Raw genomic sequence first — 10235 nt, 5'->3', positions numbered from 1 at the left:
TGAATTTCTGAAATTTAAGAATTATGAAAATATATTTTAAATAAAAAGAATTATTACGGTGTAATGTGGGCCTTTGAAATTAACCACCACTTCTAATGCCCTGCCCCTATCCCTAGAAAAGACTGAATCTCTCACTGGAACTGGAAGGGCTATATGTAGATTTGGTCATCTAAGAGACAATTTTGAGGGACAAATGCATCTCAACTACATATATTAAGTATAAAAATAGAAATTCTAACAACTTAAAACCGTGCATTTATTTTCAGCTGTTAGATCACTTGTCCCTCACAGTCCCTTAAAAACTGTTCCTCAGATGAGCAGGCCTTGGGCTATAAATATATATATATATATATATATGTGTGTGTGTGTGTGTGTGTGTGTGTGTGTGTGTGTGTGTGTGTAAAATATACACAGGGTCCTTGACCAAAAGTTAAAGCAAAATGACAGTTTTACCCTTAGCTTAATTAATTAATTACATGTACCCTCTATGCCTCTCTCTTTCTCTCTCTGCTTTCTCCACGATCTGCACTCTCTTTCTCTCTCATCACTCTCCGATTTGCTCTCTCTCTCTCTCTCTCTCTCTCTCTCTCTCTCTCTCTCACCGGATCCTTCCTTGGATTCATTTACGAGTCTTCCTGCTCCGATTGAGCCACTCTGAAGCGGAAGTACTCGACCATGGCAGAAGACGGCGTCGACGGTGGTGGCGTTTCGATCGAGAAGCATCATCATCACCACCTCAGGAATGAGATCGGCGAGTTTTGTTTGTTGTCTGTTTGAAGGAGTTTGACCGGAGGCTCAGCTTCCCCAACATCCTAAGATTCACGAGCGAGTCACTGAGTCGGCCGCCGAGTTGGAGGCAAGGCAAGCGGAGCTCGGAGACCCTAGTAGTATCATCGCAAAAGACGCAGCGCCAGTCGCAGGGAGCGGAGGGCGTGGAGAAATCCCAGCAGTTCCATGCTCCAATCGGATCCTGGAGGTTAAGCGTGAAGGAGGGTGTGGATCTTGGATGGGCTTTCGGGGTTGCGCTGGGAGGGCAGGGAAAGAAGGGCGGTTGCAGAGAAGCCATTTGCGATGCATTTCCGTAGGTTCATTTACGAGTCTTTCTTGTCTATTTGTTTGTTGTCATCATGGTTGGCGTTGTGCTATGTAGATACACATTGCATTGGATGTGAATGTGGACAGGGTAGAGCATGTGCTTATATGTGCCCAAATTTTTATTTTTTTTATTTTTTTATTTTTTTAAGTAATGGGACAGAAGGAAAGAAAAAAAGTTTTGAATGTCTATTGAGGGACAATAGACGTCTATTGCAGGAATAGACGTTTTAAAATTGATATAATCTCTTCGTTTTTTTCTTTAATCATCTATTGGGGGTAAGTGGGGGGCACACGTCGTCTATTTGGGGGCAATAGTCATCTATTTGGGGGCAATAGACGACTAGACGTCTATTAGGGGCAATAGTCGTCTATTAGGGGCAATACATGGCTGATAGTTGTCTATTGGGGAGAAATAGTCGTCTATTGAGGGGCAATTGACTATTGGGGCAATAAACGTCTATTAGGGGGTAATAGAGGTATATTGCCCCTCTATTAGGGGGCAATAGATGTTTATTGGGGGCAAAAAAACATTTCCGGTGAGATTTTCAGCAAATTCCGGTGGGCGGCAGCCTGTGACCCGATTACGGCGGCTGGTGACCGGGCTCCGGCGAAGTATCCTATGGTTTCTCTCTCTTTCTCTCTTTAAGTAACAAAGGGGTGAGGGTAAAATGGTATTAAAAAAAAGGATTAAATTCTGCTTATTACCTTGTACTTTCAAGGGTTCATCAGTTCAATCCCTGAACTTCTAATTTAATCAGAAAAGTCCTTGCACTCTCCAATTTCATCAAATCGATCCAATCCGTCACTATTTCGTCAATTTTCGATGTTAAAATGCTGACGTGGGTCCTTCTCACAGGGAAAATTTCCAAACTACCCATCGCTAGGCAGCCCGCCGACGCTTTAGTGTTGTGAATGCAGATGGGTAGTTTATAAATTTTCCCTGAAAATTGACGGAGTGGTGACGGATTGGATCGATTTGATGAAATTGGAGAGTGCAAGGACTTTTCTGATTAAATTAAAAATGCTGGGACTGAACGGATGAACCCTTGAAAGTACAAGGTAGTAAGCAGAATTTAGTTCTAAAAAAAATTAAAAAAAAAAAAATCTTAATGGGGTATTAGGGAAGACCTCCTTAGAGTGTTTTGGGTAAGAGGGAATTAAAAACACTTAATGAGGTAAGTGGGAAAAAAATCTCTAAAAATGGGGTAAATGGACAAAAACCCATATACATAATATGGAACAAATGAACAAGACAGTTTTGAGACACTAGGATTAGGGTTTAGAAGTACATTGCTATCGCCCAATCCTAATTTATGCATTGGAGAATTGAATCATATGGTGAGGATTGGCTGTTTAAAGCCAATGTTTTACTAGTTCCCTTCCCTCTCTACGATTCGCTACTTTATGGTCTCTGCTAAGAATCTAAATCTTCAGAGATGAAATCACCTGTCTCAGAAACCAATCTCAAACCTGTCTCTTGTGTAAAATAATGACACCTGTCTTATTAACTTGACGTCTCTAACTCCGTTAACTCCCTCTTTTTTTCCTTTTCTTTTCTGAAATATCACAATACCAATCTGCCTGGGTTTCTGGTGAAAGTTCATGATCGGCCCCTAGACTCCATCACTCCAAATTGACCAATTGCAGCGCCATGTGCGACCTGATTGAGAAGCAAGGGATTTGGCCTCGATCCATTTGGGCCCGACCCGACTCGGTTCGACGAGAGAGACGGCAAAACCTCCACGAAGACGTCCATTAAACCTTTCGGTGATCAATCCGAGTCAATAAGAAACACAAGTAGAAGAAGAAGAAGAAGCAGAGCGCGGCCACCAAACCCAAATCCCAATAAGAACTTCATAACCCAATCCCAACTCAGATTCTCTCACTCTGAAATTGTGGGTTTGGATGAAGAAGAGAGAGATTGATAGGCGCATTTTAATGTGATATTTTAAATGTTAATTCCTCACATTTTGCTTAGCTATTCCTTAACGAATCGATTTTTAACTTAATTTCTATTTTTAGGTAAATTGGAGTAGATGAAGAAGAAATAAGTGTTACGTCCATAATTACCTAGAAATGATGGAGAAGAATGAAAATGCACTAAAAAGTCAACCTTGAATATTTTCTTACTCTGGCTAGGAGAATCAGAGCCAAGCAAGGAAGAAGGAGCGGCCACCTGACCAAATGAACTCGAAATGAGCTGAAACTCTCCAGATCCATTCTAGACACCCAAAGGATCATTTCTTATGAAGAGTGCCAGAGAAAAATATGAGTGGAAGGCCTTCAAACAATCAGCCCAATTTTCTACAGAAGCAAAACCGGAAAACTGGACCTGTAAGAGGTCCAGCAGCATTTCCGGCCCAACCACATGGAATAAAGCTCTGAAAATTTGTCAGGATGATCTACACTCATAGTGGAACATTTTTTATGAAGAAGTGGAAGGCTCATTCTGAAGTTTTGATGGAGAAATAATTGAAGGAATAAAGGGGAAGAAACTGACCTGAAAACAGCTCAACACCACATATTCATGTTTCCCACCCATATGAAGAAAGCATTTCTTTTTCCTTGGATACATTTTTTCTACTCTAAAAGATCATCATCACTTCCACATTTCTTCACCTTCATGCTTTGCTTTCATCATTACCTCATCTTTTACATATTTTACAAACCACTCTCATACTCCACTTTCATTATTTTTCTTCATCTCATCATTTCACTCTTCTTTTTCTTCCCTATTTAAACACCTTCTCCTCTCACTCTCAATCACCAATTTCTGAATCCATAACACATTCCTTCATCCATCTCATCTTCTTTGTCTCTCCATTTCCTCTCCATATTTCTTTTTCATTCTCTAGTTTTCTTGTTCTTCATTTTCAAGCCAAGAGAAAGAGAAGCCATGCAATACATCAATTTCCTAACCGCCATCCACCCTTGTGTCGTCCCTAGAAGATTGCTTGCTTTCAAGGATCTTCAAGTTCTTCGTTTCAAGGCTTTATCATTCATCTTTCAAGGTGTATTATATCCTTTCTCTTGTTTTCTTTGTTTGATTTTGTAAGAACTATGAATTCTAGTTAACAAATAATGTTAAGGGCAAAGTTTAAAGCCCGTTTATATGTTTTGAGATAAAGTTGTGATTTCTATATGTTGATTTTTATGTTGCTTATGTGGGTTTGTTTAATTAAATTTGCATGATAGAAAACTTTTGTATTTTAATCTTATGTGGTTGCAAACACTTAGGGTTTTGATATAATTGGTGCTAGGTTTAAGAACATGAAATCGACTTTTCGTTTTGTGTAAACTTGAATCAAAGTAGTAAAGGTTTTGTGCAAAGACCGAATTTAATTAAAGAGGATTGCAATTAGGTGGACTTTTCCATATTAAGTTGTACACTTGAGTTGATAGCCTTTCTCTATGTCTAATGCGTTGAACATGTCATGATTGACTAGTTTTCTAGGGCTTGATTGCATGTTTGATAGGATTAATCTAGGTGCTTTCGCTTAGGTTAATTAGCATTGAAAAGTAAAATATGGGAATTCATTTGCTTTCGAATGTTTCACATGATCAACTCCTCTCTCATGACATTTAAAATCAACTATAGGAATTGTAATTGGATTTCTTGCATATGGATGTGGTTTTGATCTTTGTTCCTTGCGTTCCACCCTTGTATATATGTTTTTACATTTTCTTTATTTTATTTATCTTAATGTTCAATTCTATAATTCTTAAACCCCCCCCCCCCCCTTTTTATTTTGTTACTTGTATATATTTCTATTCTTTATTTTATTTTTGTAAATAATACTTTATTATTTTAATTCTTTATTTGTTTATACAATTGTATATATTTATATTCTTTATTTTATTTTTGTAAATAATACTTTTCTTTATTTGTTACACAATTACAGGTGTACCCTCAATCCCCGGATAGAACGATCCCTACTTGCTTATACTACTAACGACATTTCAGGGTTAAATTGCGCGCTTGCTTTTAAGCGCATCAGAGATGGAGTCATGGAGTCTACGAGAGAGGCAGAGAGCGGATTGCTGAAAGAAAGAGGCAGAGAGTCATGGATTCCTGAAGTCGCATAGAAAGGGTTTTAATTTTCAGAAATAACTTAACGGGTTCCAACGGGCTTAACGGGTCTAGCAAGGCACGGCCCGTTAATATACGGGTTTTTGGCGTGCGGGCTTTTCTCAGCCCGGATTAATAATTGGGCGGGTTCGTGCAGGATTTCGTGCGGGTTTGCGGGTTGCGGGTTTAAATGCCAGGCCTATGCATGAGGTAGCCATCATATTTATGTAACAATTGAGAGTAATAACCACCAAGCTCAGCAACTCCTTCCCCGAGCTGTTCTAAAAAGTGTCGGTTGACTGAGATAGAGTTTCTGACAGTGACGAAAGGATTTCCAGTTAGCAGATGATGGATATAAGTCTCATATGACATCAATCCTTGCATCTCTTAATCTATCCAACCCCTTCGATGCTACAATTGGACTTGGATCCACCATTCCCAGTTAGCAAATAAACTAAATCACATCCATAGAAACGAAAACAGGAACATTCTTTTATTTTTCCAGATTACCAGATTTCCCATTCAACTATACAAAGATAATAACTTCTTCAAATTCCAATTCCAATGAAGAGAGAAGAAGAACAATAACTTATGGGCAGAGTGAGAGAGAAGAGGAGGCTGAAGACTGGTCGGAGCTGATGAGCTAGAGGACAAGAGGAGGAGATCTCCGGACTGCACGTCGAGTGCCATGCACGCGCTGTTAATCCCCGGGTTTATTGTTAAGATGCAGATTATACAAAATCTTCCAAATTCCATTTTACCAATCAAATCCCAGTCAGCACTAACGTCGGTTTCACAAAAAGCTTCCGTCTAAGACACAAAAACCAATGCCCTGGAAATTAGCTGTCAAACGGTCAAACGGTCAAACCTAGTCAAGCCTTTTAAGTGTATTACGTGCATTGGATTGCTTAAGAAGCGAAAAACATATCGAGGTAAGGGCCACTTCAATTAGTCAAACGCAAACCAGATTTCCCCTATGGTGAAAGTCCGCATGGTACATAGTCCATCCTGCATAGAATATGTTCATCAAAGTCAGATTCATTTCTCCACCTGGAGTTAATAATTTAGGCAGTACAACAAATTAACAACCACCTCCTGTATCCAAGAGGCTGATAAATTGAATTCATCAGATATAAACTTTGTGAATTAGCAAGCAGTTCACCTGATGAGTGCCCTTCAACTAACTTATATATATAGCTTTTCCTTTACTAAAATAATGTGACATTTTAGTGTGCAATTGTTCTGACTTCAAACATTACCATATAATATAACGCTGCTATATACTTTTGATAACATTTAAGCTACTGAGGAATAGTCAATACCTCCATAGTCCTGACATGCACATTGCATAAGCACATCAGATTGGATGACCTCCTATTTCACTAGTTAATCCAGTCACGACCTTTCTGAGAATAACAAACGTACAGTTTCAATATCAATTAGTTGCAATAGTTTGTGGTCTAAATTTTCATTTTCTTCTCGCATAAGGATTTATAATATGTTAAGTTACTAATGGCACTTTGTATCCGGTAGAACTATGAAACAAAAGAAATCAATATGGGATCACAATGATGGAAAAAGTAACGTAAGCAAAAGAAAGTTGTTGCTAAAAGAATTTGTGACACATGAGACATGGATTACTGTACAAGGAACTAAACAAGTCGCTATACATACATAATCTTGTAGCTCCAATTACTGAACCTCATTTTACCTTCAATTGATTTTCTGTCTTTAAATTTTATCCTATATGCAGTTATCAAGCTTCGGACATTAAACTTTAAAACATGAATCTGTAGCTAAAATATACCCTAAACCCGAAGACCCTACACACACACACACGAGGGCCCTTCCACTAAGGGATCATTTTTTGGGTATTTTCTAGGGATAGGGCATAAGACTAACTTTTTGATCACATTTCAGCATCTCAACCATTCAGTTTTTAAGTCCTAATGTGTAGATCACTTCTGCAAATTTTCAGCCAAATCGGTGATCATTGAAGTATCAAACTAGATTAAAATAATGGACGAACCAAATCTGTCAAACTTTAACCGTTCATACTTATAATCTTAAATCGTCATTTTGAATGCCTTAACGATAGTCAATTTGGCTGAAAATTTGCGGAAGTGATCTACACATTAGTACCTAAAAACTGAATGGTTAAGATGCTAAAATGTGATCGAAAAGTTGGTCTAATGCCCTATGCCCCTATCCTTAGAAAAGATTGAAAAAAATGATCTCTCATTGGAAGGGCTATAAACAGATTTGCTCATCTAAGAGACAATTTTGATGGACTATGAGGGACAAATGCATCTCAACCGCATGTATTAAGTATAAAAATAGAAATTATAACAACTTAAAATCGTGCATTTATTTTCAGTCGTTAGATTCACTTGTCTCACACAGTCCCTTAAAAAACTGTTCCTCAGATGAGCAGGCCTTGGGCTATATATATACGGGCCCGTTTTGAAGCGGACGTCCGCACTTCGCTAAAGTGCGGTCGTCGATGCAGCTGAGGCTTTTCAGGCTGCGATGGCGGTGCACGGCTTGCAGGAGGGAGGCCGGAGGCATCTCGGACGGTTCTGGGTAGCGTTCGAGGTCGGAGGAGGTCGGGGTTGCAGGTTCTGGGTAGCAACCCGACCTACAACTGCAGGTTTTCTGCAGCAAGCTGCAACACCGTCGCCGGTGACTCCACCGACTGCAGACCACTCCTTTCGATCCCTGGTGTCCGTCCGGCAAGCCCCGCCGCTCAGTCGCGCCCCGAGCTGAGCTGAAGTGTCAACGTCCGCACTTTAACAACAGTGCGGACGTCATCTTTGGAACGGCTCGGTATATATATATATATATATATATATATATATAATATGGAACAGATATGCTCACCTAGGTGGTGTTTGTTTCATGAGACTATTATGCCCCACCTTATTTCCTATAATAGTCTAGGATTCTTCTAACCTGGGATATGCTATGTTAATACATGACCCATGTTTGGTACTACTTAGGACTAAAGAGCAAAATAGTCAAAATAGTCTTATCTTATGTTTGTTGGTGTATTGGACAAAAAGTTGGTAATTTGCAGAAGAAAAGTGAAGGACTTTATGAGTTTGCGAGAAGAAAAGAAAACTAGAAGGTGAAAGCTGAAGACAATCACAAAATGGCAATCACAAAGTGTCTGAAAATGTTATAGCTTGTTCTTTGCCAAATTTTACATATAGCAAAATAATCATAGACTGAGAAGAGCACTAATAACATCCATAATTTCAAGATTAGTAAGCCACCACAATCTGCATACTTGTAGTTAGTTTTTACACATCGACAAGTCCACCGATTAATACAACACAGTGTGAGATACACTGATTTAACATTCCATAGGCTAATAAAGTTCCATCTAGCAATTACAAAAATGAGCTGAGCATGTGAATGAGGCTCTTTGATAGTCTGCCATCATAATCAACATGGTCCCAATTGTTGACAATTAACTGAGCATGTAGTTGCTTTCTAAGATGAGGAAACCAAATACCAGCACAAGCATATACAAGCGATATGAACGTCTCTCCATTTGGTCTTGTTTCATAGTTCCCATTCCATTCAAGGAATAACAATAGAGCTTCTCTATAAAATCCATTCCAAGCAAAGCCACCAATCATGGCTGTCCAAGAAACAACGTTCCTCTTACGCATTTTCCTAAACAAAGCATACTGGCCCTTCATCCACATTGCCAGACCTACAATAACCAGATATCATGCTAGTCCAAGTAATCACATTCCTATCCAGCATCCCATCAAATAAAGCTCTCACCTCATCCATTCTACAATGCTTCGCAATCCGCATACCCACCAATCATAGCATTACAAGAAACAACATTCTTCATCCGCATCCAGTCAAAAACCTCCCGTGCTCCCTCCAAGTCTCCATTCTTAACCAACCCAGCAATCATAGAATTCCAAGAAACAACATTCCTCTCTGGCATTTCCTCAAACAACCGCCTCGCCTCCTCAATCCTCCCCTCACAAGCTAACCCACACAGCATCGAAGTCCACGACTCCACATTCCTCTACGGCATCTCATCAAAAAACTGACAACCCTCACTCAACCTCCCTGACTGCACATACCCGGACAACATAGCATTATAAGTTACCATATTTCTCTCTGGCATGATATCAAACAACACCCGAGCCTCATCGACCCAACCGCATCTCGAGTACTTAGTAACCAAACAAGTCCAACGAACAATGCTATCATGAACATCTCTGTTAGGCATTTTCTCAAGCAGGTGGCGTGCATCTTTAAACATACGTTGTGAGAGATAGTAAAGCAGCTCAGAAAACCTAGTCATGAAATTGATCAATTCTTAGCAAATCAAGCTACCCAGACACCAAATCTTTAATCAATCAGTAAAATAATTACAACCCATGAACAATTGTTAATAGAAAATCAATCCACAGTCTTTAATTTTACAAATCACAGTAGATACAGAAGAAGAAGAAGGTAGAGGGGGTCGAAGGGAAGAATGAACAATGATCAAAGCAAAAGAAGGAGCATGAGAGAGGAAAGAAATTGAACCTGGACAAGAGTAGTTCAAGAAGGCTGAAGAGTGAAAGAGAGTCGAGAGAGACGAGGCTGCGCTGTTTAAGCCTTGCTTCCACAGTCCGGTGGTTTTTGGGGGGTCTGTGTAAGAAGGTGCGGAGCTGATGCGAGGACTCTCTTATCTCATTTAAATGAGTCCTTGTGTGTGCTAAACGTGGGATAAGTCTAATTTTATTACATAAGGTAGTCCAATCCTGTCCAGTCTCATGAAACAAACACAGCCCTAAGGGACAGTTTTGACAGACTAGGATTAGGGTTTAGAAGTAGATTGCTATCACCCAATCCTAATTTATGCATGGGAGAATTGAATCAGACGATGAGGATTGGCTGTTTCAAGCCAATGTTTTACTAGTTCTCTTCCCTCTTGCGATTCGCTACTTTATGCTCTCTCCGAATCTAAATCTTCAGGGATGAAATCACCTGTATCAGAAACCCAGTCTCAAACCTGTCTCTTGTGTAAAATAATGACACATGTCTTATTAACTCG

Source organism: Rosa chinensis, chromosome 7 (assembly GCF_002994745.2).
Source record: "Rosa chinensis cultivar Old Blush chromosome 7, RchiOBHm-V2, whole genome shotgun sequence".
NCBI lineage: Eukaryota > Viridiplantae > Streptophyta > Magnoliopsida > Rosales > Rosaceae > Rosa > Rosa chinensis.
This window is presented reverse-complemented; position numbering follows the sequence as displayed.